Raw genomic sequence first — 17,642 nt, 5'->3', positions numbered from 1 at the left:
CTGAAAAGTTATGGCACAATGCGTAAAAACGCTTTTCAGCCTGAGATAAGGTGGGTTTCGGAACGCCAAACATAAAAGTGTTGATAACTTTGGAAAAACACTTCAGACAGTTTAGATTTGATGTGCAACTACTAGAAAGACCCTTTCTGCTATAGTGGGAGGTTAAAATTTCATGTTCTGAAGCTTCCCTGAAAAGTTATGGCACAATGCACAAAAACGCTTTTCAGCCTGAGATAAGGTGGGTTTCGGAACGCCAAACATAAAAGTGTTAATAACTTTGGAAAAACACTTCAGACAGTTTAGATTTGATGTGCAACTACTAGAAAGACCCTTTCTGCTATAGTGGGAGGTTAAAATTTCATGTTCTGAAGCTTCCCTGAAAAGTTATGGCACAATGCACAAAAACGCTTTTCAGCCTGAGATAAGGTGGGTTTCGGAACGCCAAACATAAAAGTGTTAATAACTTTGGAAAAACACTTCAGACAGTTTCGATTTGATGTGCAACTACTAGAAAGACCCTTTCTGCTATAGTGGGAGGTTAAAATTTCATGTTCTGAAGCTTCCCTGAAAAGTTATGGCACAATGCACAAAAACGCTTTTCAGCCTGAGATAAGGTGGGTTTCGGAACGCCAAACATAAAAGTGTTGATAACTTTGGAAAAACACTTCAGACAGTTTAGATTTGATGTGCAACTACTAGAAAGACCCTTTCTGCTATAGTGGGAGGTTAAAATTTCATGTTCTGAAGCTTCCCTGAAAAGTTATGGCACAATGCACAAAAACGCTTTTCAGCCTGAGATAAGGTGGGTTTCGGAACGCCAAACATAAAAGTGTTAATAACTTTGGAAAAACACTTCAGACAGTTTAGATTTGATGTGCAACTACTAGAAAGACCCTTTCTGCTATAGTGGGAGGTTAAAATTTCATGTTCTGAAGCTTCCCTGAAAAGTTATGGCACAATGCACAAAAACGCTTTTCAGCCTGAGATAAGGTGGGTTTCGGAACGCCAAACATAAAAGTGTTAATAACTTTGGAAAAACACTTCAGACAGTTTCGATTTGATGTGCAACTACTAGAAAGACCCTTTCTGCTATAGTGGGAGGTTAAAATTTCATGTTCTGAAGCTTCCCTGAAAAGTTATGGCACAATGCACAAAAACGCTTTTCAGCCTGAGATAAGGTGGGTTTCGGAACGCCAAACATAAAAGTGTTGATAACTTTCGAAAAACACTTCAGAGAGCTTAGATTTGATGTGCACCTACTAGAAAGACCCTTTCTGCTATAGTGGGAGGTTAAAATTTCATGTTCTGAAGCTTCCCTGAAAAGTTATGGCACAATGCGTAAAAACGCTTTTCAGCCTGAGATAAGGTGGGTTTCGGAACGCCAAACATAAAAGTGTTGATAACTTTGGAAAAACACTTCAGACAGTTTAGATTTGATGTGCAACTACTAGAAAGACCCTTTCTGCTATAGTGGGAGGTTAAAATTTCATGTTCTGAAGCTTTCCTGAAAAGTTATGGCACAATGCACAAAAACGCTTTTCAGCCTGAGATAAGGTGGGTTTCGGAACGCCAAACATAAAAGTGTTGATAACTTTTGAAAAACACTTCAGACAGCTTAGATTTGATGTGCAACTACTAGAAAGACCCTTTCTGCTATAGTGGGAGGTTAAAATTTCATGTTCTGAAGCTTCCCTGAAAAGTTATGGCACAATGCACAAAAACGCTTTTCAGCCTGAGATAAGGTGGGTTTCGGAACGCCAAACATAAAAGTGTTGATAACTTTGGAAAAACACTTCAGACAGTTTAGATTTGATGTGCAACTACGAGAAAGACCCTTTCTGCTATAGTGGGAGGTTAAAATTTCATGTTCTGAAGCTTCCCTGAAAAGTTATGGCACAATGCACAAAAACGCTTTTCAGCCTGAGATAAGGTGGGTTTCGGAACGCCAAACATAAAAGTGTTAATAACTTTGGAAAAACACTTCAGACAGTTTAGATTTGATGTGCAACTACTAGAAAGACCCTTTCTGCTATAGTGGGAGGTTAAAATTTCATGTTCTGAAGCTTCCCTGAAAAGTTATGGCACAATGCACAAAAACGCATTTCAGCCTGAGATAAGGTGGGTTTCGGAACGCCAAACATAAAAGTGTTGATAACTTTCGAAAAACACTTCAGAGAGCTTAGATTTGATGTGCACCTACTAGAAAGACCCTTTCTGCTATAGCGGGAGGTTAAAATTTCATGTTCTGAAGCTTCCCTGAAAAGTTATGGCACAATGCGTAAAAACGCTTTTCAGCCTGAGATAAGGTGGGTTTCGGAACGCCAAACATAAAAGTGTTGATAACTTTGGAAAAACACTTCAGACAGTTTAGATTTGATGTGCAACTACTAGAAAGACCCTTTCTGCTATAGTGGGAGGTTAAAATTTCATGTTCTGAAGCTTTCCTGAAAAGTTATGGCACAATGCACAAAAACGCTTTTCAGCCTGAGATAAGGTGGGTTTCGGAACGCCAAACATAAAAGTGTTGATAACTTTTGAAAAACACTTCAGACAGCTTAGATTTGATGTGCAACTACTAGAAAGACCCTTTCTGCTATAGTGGGAGGTTAAAATTTCATGTTCTGAAGCTTCCCTGAAAAGTTATGGCACAATGCACAAAAACGCTTTTCAGCCTGAGATAAGGTGGGTTTCGGAACGCCAAACATAAAAGTGTTGATAACTTTCGAAAAACACTTCAGACAGCTTAGATTTGATGTGCACCTACTAGAAAGACCCTTTCTGCTATAGTGGGAGGTTAAAATTTCATGTTCTGAAGCTTCCCTGAAAAGTTATGGCACAATGCGTAAAAACGCTTTTCAGCCTGAGATAAGGTGGGTTTCGGAACGCCAAACATAAAAGTGTTGATAACTTTGGAAAAACACTTCAGACAGTTTAGATTTGATGTGCAACTACTAGAAAGACCCTTTCTGCTATAGTGGGAGGTTAAAATTTCATGTTCTGAAGCTTTCCTGAAAAGTTATGGCACAATGCACAAAAACGCTTTTCAGCCTGAGATAAGGTGGGTTTCGGAACGCCAAACATAAAAGTGTTGATAACTTTTGAAAAACACTTCAGACAGCTTAGATTTGATGTGCAACTACTAGAAAGACCCTTTCTGCTATAGTGGGAGGTTAAAATTTCATGTTCTGAAGCTTCCCTGAAAAGTTATGGCACAATGCACAAAAACGCTTTTCAGCCTGAGATATGGTGGGTTTCGGAACGCCAAACATAAAAGTGTTGATAACTTTGGAAAAACACTTCAGACAGTTTAGATTTGATGTGCAACTACTAGAACGACCCTTTCTGCTATAGTGGGAGGTTAAAATTTCATGTTCTGAAGCTTTCCTGAAAAGTTATGGCACAATGCACAAAAACGCTTTTCAGCCTGAGATAAGGTGGGTTTCGGAACGCCAAACATAAAAGTGTTGATAACTTTTGAAAAACACTTTAGACAGCTTAGATTTGATGTGCAACTACTAGAAAGACCATTTCTGCTATAGTGGGAGGTTAAAATTTCATGTTCTGAAGCTTCCCTGAAAAGTTATGGCACAATGCACAAAAACGCTTTTCAGCCTGAGATAAGGTGGGTTTCGGAACGCCAAACATAAAAGTGTTGATAACTTTGGAAAAACACTTCAGACAGTTTAGATTTGATGTGCAACTACTAGAAAGACCCTTTCTGCTATAGTGGGAGGTTAAAATTTCATGTTCTGAAGCTTCCCTGAAAAGTTATGGCACAATGCACAAAAACGCTATTCAGCCTGAGATAAGGTGGGTTTCGGAACGCCAAACATAAAAGTGTTAATAACTTTGGAAAAACACTTCAGACAGTTTAGATTTGATGTGCAACTACTAGAAAGACCCTTTCTGCTATAGTGGGAGGTTAAAATTTCATGTTCTGAAGCTTCCCTGAAAAGTTATGGCACAATGCACAAAAACGCTTTTCAGCCTGAGATAAGGTGGGTTTCGGAACGCCAAACATAAAAGTGTTGATAACTTTTGAAAAACACTTCAGACAGCTTAGATTTGATGTGCAACTACTAGGAAGACCCTTTCTGCTATAGTGGGAGGTTAAAATTTCATGTTCTGAAGCTTCCCTGAAAAGTTATGGCACAATGCACAAAAACGCTTTTCAGCCTGAGATAAGGTGGGTTTCGGAACGCCAAACATAAAAGTGTTGATAACTTTGGAAAAACACTTCAGACAGTTTAGATTTGATGTGCAACTACTAGAAAGACCCTTTCTGCTATAGTGGGAGGTTAAAATTTCATGTTCTGAAGCTTCCCTGAAAAGTTATGGCACAATGCACAAAAACGCTTTTCAGCCTGAGATAAGGTGGGTTTCGGAACGCCAAACATAAAAGTGTTAATAACTTTGGAAAAACACTTCAGACAGTTTAGATTTGATGTGCAACTACTAGAAAGACCCTTTCTGCTATAGTGGGAGGTTAAAATTTCATGTTCTGAAGCTTCCCTGAAAAGTTATGGCACAATGCACAAAAACGCTTTTCAGCCTGAGATAAGGTGGGTTTCGGAACGCCAAACATAAAAGTGTTGATAACTTTCGAAAAACACTTCAGAGAGCTTAGATTTGATGTGCACCTACTAGAAAGACCCTTTCTGCTATAGTGGGAGGTTAAAATTTCATGTTCTGAAGCTTCCCTGAAAAGTTATGGCACAATGCGTAAAAACGCTTTTCAGCCTGAGATAAGGTGGGTTTCGGAACGCCAAACATAAAAGTGTTGATAACTTTGGAAAAACACTTCAGACAGTTTAGATTTGATGTGCAACTACTAGAAAGACCCTTTCTGCTATAGTGGGAGGTTAAAATTTCATGTTCTGAAGCTTTCCTGAAATGTTATGGCACAATGCACAAAAACGCTTTTCAGCCTGAGATAAGGTGGGTTTCGGAACGCCAAACATAAAAGTGTTGATAACTTTCGAAAAACACTTCAGAGAGCTTAGATTTTATGTGCACCTACTAGAAAGACCCTTTCTGCTATAGTGGGAGGTTAAAATTTCATGTTCTGAAGCTTCCCTGAAAAGTTATGGCACAATGCGTAAAAACGCTTTTCAGCCTGAGATAAGGTGGGTTTCGGAACGCCAAACATAAAAGTGTTGATAACTTTGGAAAAACACTTCAGACAGTTTAGATTTGATGTGCAACTACTAGAACGACCCTTTCTGCTATAGTGGGAGGTTAAAATTTCATGTTCTGAAGCTTTCCTGAAAAGTTATGGCACAATGCACAAAAACGCTTTTCAGCCTGAGATAAGGTGGGTTTCGGAACGCCAAACATAAAAGTGTTGATAACTTTTGAAAAACACTTCAGACAGCTTAGATTTGATGTGCAACTACTAGAAAGACCATTTCTGCTATAGTGGGAGGTTAAAATTTCATGTTCTGAAGCTTCCCTGAAAAGTTATGGCACAATGCACAAAAACGCTTTTCAGCCTGAGATAAGGTGGGTTTCGGAACGCCAAACATAAAAGTGTTGATAACTTTGGAAAAACACTTCAGACAGTTTAGATTTGATGTGCAACTACTAGAAAGACCCTTTCTGCTATAGTGGGAGGTTAAAATTTCATGTTCTGAAGCTTCCCTGAAAAGTTATGGCACAATGCACAAAAACGCTTTTCAGCCTGAGATAAGGTGGGTTTCGGAACGCCAAACATAAAAGTGTTAATAACTTTGGAAAAACACTTCAGACAGTTTAGATTTGATGTGCAACTACTAGAAAGACCCTTTCTGCTATAGTGGGAGGTTAAAATTTCATGTTCTGAAGCTTCCCTGAAAAGTTATGGCACAATGCACAAAAACGCTTTTCAGCCTGAGATAAGGTGGGTTTCGGAACGCCAAACATAAAAGTGTTGATAACTTTTGAAAAACACTTCAGACAGCTTAGATTTGATGTGCAACTACTAGAAAGACCCTTTCTGCTATAGTGGGAGGTTAAAATTTCATGTTCTGAAGCTTCCCTGAAAAGTTATGGCACAATGCACAAAAACGCTTTTCAGCCTGAGATAAGGTGGGTTTCGGAACGCCAAACATAAAAGTGTTGATAACTTTGGAAAAACACTTCAGACAGTTTAGATTTGATGTGCAACTACTAGAAAGACCCTTTCTGTTATAGTGGGAGGTTAAAATTTCATGTTCTGAAGCTTCCCTGAAAAGTTATGGCACAATGCACAAAAACGCTTTTCAGCCTGAGATAAGGTGGGTTTCGGAACGCCAAACATAAAAGTGTTAATAACTTTGGAAAAACACTTCAGACAGTTTAGATTTGATGTGCAACTACTAGAAAGACCCTTTCTGCTATAGTGGGAGGTTAAAATTTCATGTTCTGAAGCTTCCCTGAAAAGTTATGGCACAATGCACAAAAACGCTTTTCAGCCTGAGATAAGGTGGGTTTCGGAACGCCAAACATAAAAGTGTTGATAACTTTCGAAAAACACTTCAGAGAGCTTAGATTTGATGTGCACCTACTAGAAAGACCCTTTCTGCTATAGTGGGAGGTTAAAATTTCATGTTCTGAAGCTTCCCTGAAAAGTTATGGCACAATGCGTAAAAACGCTTTTCAGCCTGAGATAAGGTGGGTTTCGGAACGCCAAACATAAAAGTGTTAATAACTTTGGAAAAACACTTCAGACAGTTTAGATTTGATGTGCAACTACTAGAAAGACCCTTTCTGCTATAGTGGGAGGTTAAAATTTCATGTTCTGAAGCTTTCCTGAAAAGTTATGGCACAATGCACAAAAACGCTTTTCAGCCTGAGATAAGGTGGGTTTCGGAACGCCAAACATAAAAGTGTTGATAACTTTTGAAAAACACTTCAGACAGCTTAGATTTGATGTGCAACTACTAGAAAGACCCTTTCTGCTATAGTGGGAGGTTAAAATTTCATGTTCTGAAGCTTCCCTGAAAAGTTATGGCACAATGCACAAAAACGCTTTTCAGCCTGAGATAAGGTGGGTTTCGGAACGCCAAACATAAAAGTGTTGATAACTTTGGAAAAACACTTCAGACAGTTTAGATTTGATGTGCAACTACTAGAAAGACCCTTTCTGCTATAGTGGGAGGTTAAAATTTCATGTTCTGAAGCTTTCCTGAAAAGTTATGGCACAATGCGTAAAAACGCTTTTCAGCCTGAGATAAGGTGGGTTTCGGAACGCCAAACATAAAAGTGTTGATAACTTTGGAAAAACACTTCAGACAGTTTAGATTTGATGTGCAACTACTAGAAAGACCCTTTCTGCTATAGTGGGAGGTTAAAATTTCATGTTCTGAAGCTTTCCTGAAAAGTTATGGCACAATGCACAAAAACGCTTTTCAGCCTGAGATAAGGTGGGTTTCGGAACGCCAAACATAAAAGTGTTGATAACTTTTGAAAAACACTTCAGACAGCTTAGATTTGATGTGCAACTACTAGAAAGACCCTTTCTGCTATAGTGGGAGGTTAAAATTTCATGTTCTGAAGCTTCCCTGAAAAGTTATGGCACAATGCACAAAAACGCTTTTCAGCCTGAGATATGGTGGGTTTCGGAACGCCAAACATAAAAGTGTTGATAACTTTGGAAAAACACTTCAGACAGTTTAGATTTGATGTGCAACTACTAGAACGACCCTTTCTGCTATAGTGGGAGGTTAAAATTTCATGTTCTGAAGCTTTCCTGAAAAGTTATGGCACAATGCACAAAAACGCTTTTCAGCCTGAGATAAGGTGGGTTTCGGAACGCCAAACATAAAAGTGTTGATAACTTTTGAAAAACACTTTAGACAGCTTAGATTTGATGTGCAACTACTAGAAAGACCATTTCTGCTATAGTGGGAGGTTAAAATTTCATGTTCTGAAGCTTCCCTGAAAAGTTATGGCACAATGCACAAAAACGCTTTTCAGCCTGAGATAAGGTGGGTTTCGGAACGCCAAACATAAAAGTGTTGATAACTTTGGAAAAACACTTCAGACAGTTTAGATTTGATGTGCAACTACTAGAAAGACCCTTTCTGCTATAGTGGGAGGTTAAAATTTCATGTTCTGAAGCTTCCCTGAAAAGTTATGGCACAATGCACAAAAACGCTATTCAGCCTGAGATAAGGTGGGTTTCGGAACGCCAAACATAAAAGTGTTAATAACTTTGGAAAAACACTTCAGACAGTTTAGATTTGATGTGCAACTACTAGAAAGACCCTTTCTGCTATAGTGGGAGGTTAAAATTTCATGTTCTGAAGCTTCCCTGAAAAGTTATGGCACAATGCACAAAAACGCTTTTCAGCCTGAGATAAGGTGGGTTTCGGAACGCCAAACATAAAAGTGTTGATAACTTTTGAAAAACACTTCAGACAGCTTAGATTTGATGTGCAACTACTAGGAAGACCCTTTCTGCTATAGTGGGAGGTTAAAATTTCATGTTCTGAAGCTTCCCTGAAAAGTTATGGCACAATGCACAAAAACGCTTTTCAGCCTGAGATAAGGTGGGTTTCGGAACGCCAAACATAAAAGTGTTGATAACTTTGGAAAAACACTTCAGACAGTTTAGATTTGATGTGCAACTACTAGAAAGACCCTTTCTGCTATAGTGGGAGGTTAAAATTTCATGTTCTGAAGCTTCCCTGAAAAGTTATGGCACAATGCACAAAAACGCTTTTCAGCCTGAGATAAGGTGGGTTTCGGAACGCCAAACATAAAAGTGTTAATAACTTTGGAAAAACACTTCAGACAGTTTAGATTTGATGTGCAACTACTAGAAAGACCCTTTCTGCTATAGTGGGAGGTTAAAATTTCATGTTCTGAAGCTTCCCTGAAAAGTTATGGCACAATGCACAAAAACGCTTTTCAGCCTGAGATAAGGTGGGTTTCGGAACGCCAAACATAAAAGTGTTGATAACTTTCGAAAAACACTTCAGAGAGCTTAGATTTGATGTGCACCTACTAGAAAGACCCTTTCTGCTATAGTGGGAGGTTAAAATTTCATGTTCTGAAGCTTCCCTGAAAAGTTATGGCACAATGCGTAAAAACGCTTTTCAGCCTGAGATAAGGTGGGTTTCGGAACGCCAAACATAAAAGTGTTGATAACTTTGGAAAAACACTTCAGACAGTTTAGATTTGATGTGCAACTACTAGAAAGACCCTTTCTGCTATAGTGGGAGGTTAAAATTTCATGTTCTGAAGCTTTCCTGAAAAGTTATGGCACAATGCACAAAAACGCTTTTCAGCCTGAGATAAGGTGGGTTTCGGAACGCCAAACATAAAAGTGTTGATAACTTTCGAAAAACACTTCAGAGAGCTTAGATTTTATGTGCACCTACTAGAAAGACCCTTTCTGCTATAGTGGGAGGTTAAAATTTCATGTTCTGAAGCTTCCCTGAAAAGTTATGGCACAATGCGTAAAAACGCTTTTCAGCCTGAGATAAGGTGGGTTTCGGAACGCCAAACATAAAAGTGTTGATAACTTTGGAAAAACACTTCAGACAGTTTAGATTTGATGTGCAACTACTAGAACGACCCTTTCTGCTATAGTGGGAGGTTAAAATTTCATGTTCTGAAGCTTTCCTGAAAAGTTATGGCACAATGCACAAAAACGCTTTTCAGCCTGAGATAAGGTGGGTTTCGGAACGCCAAACATAAAAGTGTTGATAACTTTTGAAAAACACTTCAGACAGCTTAGATTTGATGTGCAACTACTAGAAAGACCATTTCTGCTATAGTGGGAGGTTAAAATTTCATGTTCTGAAGCTTCCCTGAAAAGTTATGGCACAATGCACAAAAACGCTTTTCAGCCTGAGATAAGGTGGGTTTCGGAACGCCAAACATAAAAGTGTTGATAACTTTGGAAAAACACTTCAGACAGTTTAGATTTGATGTGCAACTACTAGAAAGACCCTTTCTGCTATAGTGGGAGGTTAAAATTTCATGTTCTGAAGCTTCCCTGAAAAGTTATGGCACAATGCACAAAAACGCTTTTCAGCCTGAGATAAGGTGGGTTTCGGAACGCCAAACATAAAAGTGTTAATAACTTTGGAAAAACACTTCAGACAGTTTAGATTTGATGTGCAACTACTAGAAAGACCCTTTCTGCTATAGTGGGAGGTTAAAATTTCATGTTCTGAAGCTTCCCTGAAAAGTTATGGCACAATGCACAAAAACGCTTTTCAGCCTGAGATAAGGTGGGTTTCGGAACGCCAAACATAAAAGTGTTGATAACTTTTGAAAAACACTTCAGACAGCTTAGATTTGATGTGCAACTACTAGAAAGACCCTTTCTGCTATAGTGGGAGGTTAAAATTTCATGTTCTGAAGCTTCCCTGAAAAGTTATGGCACAATGCACAAAAACGCTTTTCAGCCTGAGATAAGGTGGGTTTCGGAACGCCAAACATAAAAGTGTTGATAACTTTGGAAAAACACTTCAGACAGTTTAGATTTGATGTGCAACTACTAGAAAGACCCTTTCTGTTATAGTGGGAGGTTAAAATTTCATGTTCTGAAGCTTCCCTGAAAAGTTATGGCACAATGCACAAAAACGCTTTTCAGCCTGAGATAAGGTGGGTTTCGGAACGCCAAACATAAAAGTGTTAATAACTTTGGAAAAACACTTCAGACAGTTTAGATTTGATGTGCAACTACTAGAAAGACCCTTTCTGCTATAGTGGGAGGTTAAAATTTCATGTTCTGAAGCTTCCCTGAAAAGTTATGGCACAATGCACAAAAACGCTTTTCAGCCTGAGATAAGGTGGGTTTCGGAACGCCAAACATAAAAGTGTTGATAACTTTCGAAAAACACTTCAGAGAGCTTAGATTTGATGTGCACCTACTAGAAAGACCCTTTCTGCTATAGTGGGAGGTTAAAATTTCATGTTCTGAAGCTTCCCTGAAAAGTTATGGCACAATGCGTAAAAACGCTTTTCAGCCTGAGATAAGGTGGGTTTCGGAACGCCAAACATAAAAGTGTTAATAACTTTGGAAAAACACTTCAGACAGTTTAGATTTGATGTGCAACTACTAGAAAGACCCTTTCTGCTATAGTGGGAGGTTAAAATTTCATGTTCTGAAGCTTTCCTGAAAAGTTATGGCACAATGCACAAAAACGCTTTTCAGCCTGAGATAAGGTGGGTTTCGGAACGCCAAACATAAAAGTGTTGATAACTTTTGAAAAACACTTCAGACAGCTTAGATTTGATGTGCAACTACTAGAAAGACCCTTTCTGCTATAGTGGGAGGTTAAAATTTCATGTTCTGAAGCTTCCCTGAAAAGTTATGGCACAATGCACAAAAACGCTTTTCAGCCTGAGATAAGGTGGGTTTCGGAACGCCAAACATAAAAGTGTTGATAACTTTGGAAAAACACTTCAGACAGTTTAGATTTGATGTGCAACTACTAGAAAGACCCTTTCTGCTATAGTGGGAGGTTAAAATTTCATGTTCTGAAGCTTTCCTGAAAAGTTATGGCACAATGCACAAAAACGCTTTTCAGCCTGAGATAAGGTGGGTTTCGGAACGCCAAACATAAAAGTGTTGATAACTTTTGAAAAACACTTCAGACAGCTTAGATTTGATGTGCAACTACTAGAAAGACCATTTCTGCTATAGTGGGAGGTTAAAATTTCATGTTCTGAAGCTTCCCTGAAAAGTTATGGCACAATGCACAAAAACGCTTTTCAGCCTGAGATAAGGTGGGTTTCGGAACGCCAAACATAAAAGTGTTGATAACTTTGGAAAAACACTTCAGACAGTTTAGATTTGATGTGCAACTACTAGAAAGACCCTTTCTGCTATAGTGGGAGGTTAAAATTTCATGTTCTGAAGCTTCCCTGAAAAGTTATGGCACAATGCACAAAAACGCTTTTCAGCCTGAGATAAGGTGGGTTTCGGAACGCCAAACATAAAAGTGTTAATAACTTTGGAAAAACACTTCAGACAGTTTAGATTTGATGTGCAACTACTAGAAAGACCCTTTCTGCTATAGTGGGAGGTTAAAATTTCATGTTCTGAAGCTTCCCTGAAAAGTTATGGCACAATGCACAAAAACGCTTTTCAGCCTGAGATAAGGTGGGTTTCGGAACGCCAAACATAAAAGTGTTGATAACTTTTGAAAAACACTTCAGACAGCTTAGATTTGATGTGCAACTACTAGAAAGACCCTTTCTGCTATAGTGGGAGGTTAAAATTTCATGTTCTGAAGCTTCCCTGAAAAGTTATGGCACAATGCACAAAAACGCTTTTCAGCCTGAGATAAGGTGGGTTTCGGAACGCCAAACATAAAAGTGTTGATAACTTTGGAAAAACACTTCAGACAGTTTAGATTTGATGTGCAACTACTAGAAAGACCCTTTCTGCTATAGTGGGAGGTTAAAATTTCATGTTCTGAAGCTTCCCTGAAAAGTTATGGCACAATGCACAAAAACGCTTTTCAGCCTGAGATAAGGTGGGTTTCGGAACGCCAAACATAAAAGTGTTAATAACTTTGGAAAAACACTTCAGACAGTTTAGATTTGATGTGCAACTACTAGAAAGACCCTTTCTGCTATAGTGGGAGGTTAAAATTTCATGTTCTGAAGCTTCCCTGAAAAGTTATGGCACAATGCACAAAAACGCTTTTCAGCCTGAGATAAGGTGGGTTTCGGAACGCCAAACATAAAAGTGTTGATAACTTTCGAAAAACACTTCAGAGAGCTTAGATTTGATGTGCACCTACTAGAAAGACCCTTTCTGCTATAGTGGGAGGTTAAAATTTCATGTTCTGAAGCTTCCCTGAAAAGTTATGGCACAATGCGTAAAAACGCTTTTCAGCCTGAGATAAGGTGGGTTTCGGAACGCCAAACATAAAAGTGTTGATAACTTTGGAAAAACACTTCAGACAGTTTAGATTTGATGTGCAACTACTAGAAAGACCCTTTCTGCTATAGTGGGAGGTTAAAATTTCATGTTCTGAAGCTTTCCTGAAAAGTTATGGCACAATGCACAAAAACGCTTTTCAGCCTGAGATAAGGTGGGTTTCGGAACGCCAAACATAAAAGTGTTGATAACTTTTGAAAAACACTTCAGACAGCTTAGATTTGATGTGCAACTACTAGAAAGACCCTTTCTGCTATAGTGGGAGGTTAAAATTTCATGTTCTGAAGCTTCCCTGAAAAGTTATGGCACAATGCACAAAAACGCTTTTCAGCCTGAGATAAGGTGGGTTTCGGAACGCCAAACATAAAAGTGTTGATAACTTTGGAAAAACACTTCAGACAGTTTAGATTTGATGTGCAACTACTAGAAAGACCCTTTATGCTATAGTAGGACGTTAAAATTTCATGTTCTGAAGCTTCCCTGAAAAGTTATGGCACAATGCACAAAAACGCTTTTCAGCCTGAGATAAGGTGGGTTTCGGAACGCCAAACATAAAAGTGTTAATAACTTTGGAAAAACACTTCAGACAGTTTAGATTTGATGTGCAACTACTAGAAAGACCCTTTCTGCTATAGTGGGAGGTTAAAATTTCATGTTCTGAAGCTTCCCTGAAAAGTTATGGCACAATGCACAAAAACGCTTTTCAGCCTGAGATAAGGTGGGTTTCGGAACGCCAAACATAAAAGTGTTGATAACTTTCGAAAAACACTTCAGAGAGCTTAGATTTGATGTGCACCTACTAGAAAGACCCTTTCTGCTATAGTGGGAGGTTAAAATTTCATGTTCTGAAGCTTCCCTGAAAAGTTATGGCACAATGCGTAAAAACGCTTTTCAGCCTGAGATAAGGTGGGTTTCGGAACGCCAAACATAAAAGTGTTGATAACTTTGGAAAAACACTTCAGACAGTTTAGATTTGATGTGCAACTACTAGAAAGACCCTTTCTGCTATAGTGGGAGGTTAAAATTTCATGTTCTGAAGCTTTCCTGAAAAGTTATGGCACAATGCACAAAAACGCTTTTCAGCCTGAGATAAGGTGGGTTTCGGAACGCCAAACATAAAAGTGTTGATAACTTTTGAAAAACACTTCAGACAGCTTAGATTTGATGTGCAACTACTAGAAAGACCCTTTCTGCTATAGTGGGAGGTTAAAATTTCATGTTCTGAAGCTTCCCTGAAAAGTTATGGCACAATGCGTAAAAACGCTTTTCAGCCTGAGATAAGGTGGGTTTCAGAACGCCAAACATAAAAGTGTTGATAACTTTGGAAAAACACTTCAGACAGTATAGATTTGATGTGCAACTACTAGAAAGACCCTTTCTGCTATAGTGGGAGGTTAAAATTTCATGTTCTGAAGCTTCCCTGAAAAGTTATGGCACAATGCACAAAAACGCTTTTCAGCCTGAGATAAGGTGGGTTTCGGAACGCCAAACATAAAAGTGTTAATAACTTTGGAAAAACACTTCAGACAGTTTAGATTTGATGTGCAACTACTAGAAAGACCCTTTCTGCTATAGTGGGAGGTTAAAATTTCATGTTCTGAAGCTTCCCTGAAAAGTTATGGCACAATGCACAAAAACGCTTTTCAGCCTGAGATAAGGTGGGTTTCGGAACGCCAAACATAAAAGTGTTGATAACTTTCGAAAAACACTTCAGAGAGCTTAGATTTGATGTGCACCTACTAGAAAGACCCTTTCTGCTTTAGTGGGAGGTTAAAATTTCATGTTCTGAAGCTTCCCTGAAAAGTTATGGCACAATGCGTAAAAACGCTTTTCAGCCTGAGATAAGGTGGGTTTCGGAACGCCAAACATAAAAGTGTTGATAACTTTGGAAAAACACTTCAGACAGTTTAGATTTGATGTGCAACTACTAGAAAGACCCTTTCTGCTATAGTGGGAGGTTAAAATTTCATGTTCTGAAGCTTCCCTGAAAAGTTATGGCACAATGCACAAAAACGCTTTTCAGCCTGAGATAAGGTGGGTTTCGGAACGCCAAACATAAAAGTGTTAATAACTTTGGAAAAACACTTCAGACAGTTTAGATTTGATGTGCAACTACTAGAAAGACCGTTCTGCTATAGTGGGAGGTTAAAATTTCATGTTCTGAAGCTTTCCTGAAAAGTTATGGCACAATGCACAAAAACGCTTTTCAGCCTGAGATAAGGTGGGTTTCGGAACGCCAAACATAAAAGTGTTGATAACTTTCGAAAAACACTTCAGAGAGCTTAGATTTGATGTGCACCTACTAGAAAGACCCTTTCTGCTATAGTGGGAGGTTAAAATTTCATGTTCTGAAGCTTCCCTGAAAAGTTATGGCACAATGCGTAAAAACGCTTTTCAGCCTGAGATAAGGTGGGTTTCTGAACGCCAAACATAAAAGTGTTGATAACTTTGGAAAAACACTTCAGACAGTTTAGATTTGATGTGCAACTACTAGAAAGACCCTTTCTGCTATAGTGGGAGGTTAAAATTTCATGTTCTGAAGCTTTCCTGAAAAGTTATGGCACAATGCACAAAAACGCTTTTCAGCCTGAGATAAGGTGGGTTTCGGAACGCCAAACATAAAAGTGTTAATAACTTTGGAAAAACACTTCAGACAGTTTAGATTTGATGTGCAACTACTAGAAAGACCCTTTCTGCTATAGTGGGAGGTTAAAATTTCATGTTCTGAAGCTTCCCTGAAAAGTTATGGCACAATGCACAAAAACGCTTTTCAGCCTGAGATAAGGTGGGTTTCGGAACGCCAAACATAAAAGTGTTGATAACTTTGGAAAAACACTTCAGACAGTTTAGATTTGATGTGCAACTACTAGAAAGACCCTTTCTGCTATAGTAGGACGTTAAAATTTCATGTTCTGAAGCTTCCCTGAAAAGTTATGGCACAATGCACAAAAACGCTTTTCAGCCTGAGATAAGGTGGGTTTCGGAACGCCAAACATAAAAGTGTTAATAACTTTGGAAAAACACTTCAGACAGTTTAGATTTGATGTGCAACTACTAGAAAGACCCTTTCTGCTATAGTGGGAGGTTAAAATTTCATGTTCTGAAGCTTCCCTGAAAAGTTATGGCACAATGCACAAAAACGCTTTTCAGCCTGAGATAAGGTGGGTTTCGGAACGCCAAACATAAAAGTGTTGATAACTTTCGAAAAACACTTCAGAGAGCTTAGATTTGATGTGCACCTACTAGAAAGACCCTTTCTGCTATAGTGGGAGGTTAAAATTTCATGTTCTGAAGCTTCCCTGAAAAGTTATGGCACAATGCGTAAAAACGCTTTTCAGCCTGAGATAAGGTGGGTTTCGGAACGCCAAACATAAAAGTGTTGATAACTTTGGAAAAACACTTCAGACAGTTTAGATTTGATGTGCAACTACTAGAAAGACCCTTTCTGCTATAGTGGGAGGTTAAAATTTCATGTTCTGAAGCTTTCCTGAAAAGTTATGGCACAATGCACAAAAACGCTTTTCAGCCTGAGATAAGGTGGGTTTCGGAACGCCAAACATAAAAGTGTTGATAACTTTTGAAAAACACTTCAGACAGCTTAGATTTGATGTGCAACTACTAGAAAGACCCTTTCTGCTATAGTGGGAGGTTAAAATTTCATGTTCTGAAGCTTCCCTGAAAAGTTATGGCACAATGCGTAAAAACGCTTTTCAGCCTGAGATAAGGTGGGTTTCAGAACGCCAAACATAAAAGTGTTGATAACTTTGGAAAAACACTTCAGACAGTATAGATTTGATGTGCAACTACTAGAAAGACCCTTTCTGCTATAGTGGGAGGTTAAAATTTCATGTTCTGAAGCTTCCCTGAAAAGTTATGGCACAATGCACAAAAACGCTTTTCAGCCTGAGATAAGGTGGGTTTCGGAACGCCAAACATAAAAGTGTTAATAACTTTGGAAAAACACTTCAGACAGTTTAGATTTGATGTGCAACTACTAGAAAGACCCTTTCTGCTATAGTGGGAGGTTAAAATTTCATGTTCTGAAGCTTCCCTGAAAAGTTATGGCACAATGCACAAAAACGCTTTTCAGCCTGAGATAAGGTGGGTTTCGGAACGCCAAACATAAAAGTGTTGATAACTTTCGAAAAACACTTCAGAGAGCTTAGATTTGATGTGCACCTACTAGAAAGACCCTTTCTGCTTTAGTGGGAGGTTAAAATTTCATGTTCTGAAGCTTCCCTGAAAAGTTATGGCACAATGCGTAAAAACGCTTTTCAGCCTGAGATAAGGTGGGTTTCGGAACGCCAAACATAAAAGTGTTGATAACTTTGGAAAAACACTTCAGACAGTTTAGATTTGATGTGCAACTACTAGAAAGACCCTTTCTGCTATAGTGGGAGGTTAAAATTTCATGTTCTGAAGCTTCCCTGAAAAGTTATGGCACAATGCACAAAAACGCTTTTCAGCCTGAGATAAGGTGGGTTTCGGAACGCCAAACATAAAAGTGTTAATAACTTTGGAAAAACACTTCAGACAGTTTAGATTTGATGTGCAACTACTAGAAAGACCGTTCTGCTATAGTGGGAGGTTAAAATTTCATGTTCTGAAGCTTTCCTGAAAAGTTATGGCACAATGCACAAAAACGCTTTTCAGCCTGAGATAAGGTGGGTTTCGGAACGCCAAACATAAAAGTGTTGATAACTTTCGAAAAACACTTCAGAGAGCTTAGATTTGATGTGCACCTACTAGAAAGACCCTTTCTGCTATAGTGGGA

This window comes from Synchiropus splendidus, chromosome 9, assembly GCF_027744825.2.
Source record: "Synchiropus splendidus isolate RoL2022-P1 chromosome 9, RoL_Sspl_1.0, whole genome shotgun sequence".
Lineage (NCBI taxonomy): Eukaryota > Metazoa > Chordata > Actinopteri > Syngnathiformes > Callionymidae > Synchiropus > Synchiropus splendidus.
Note: the sequence above shows the minus strand (reverse complement) of the source record.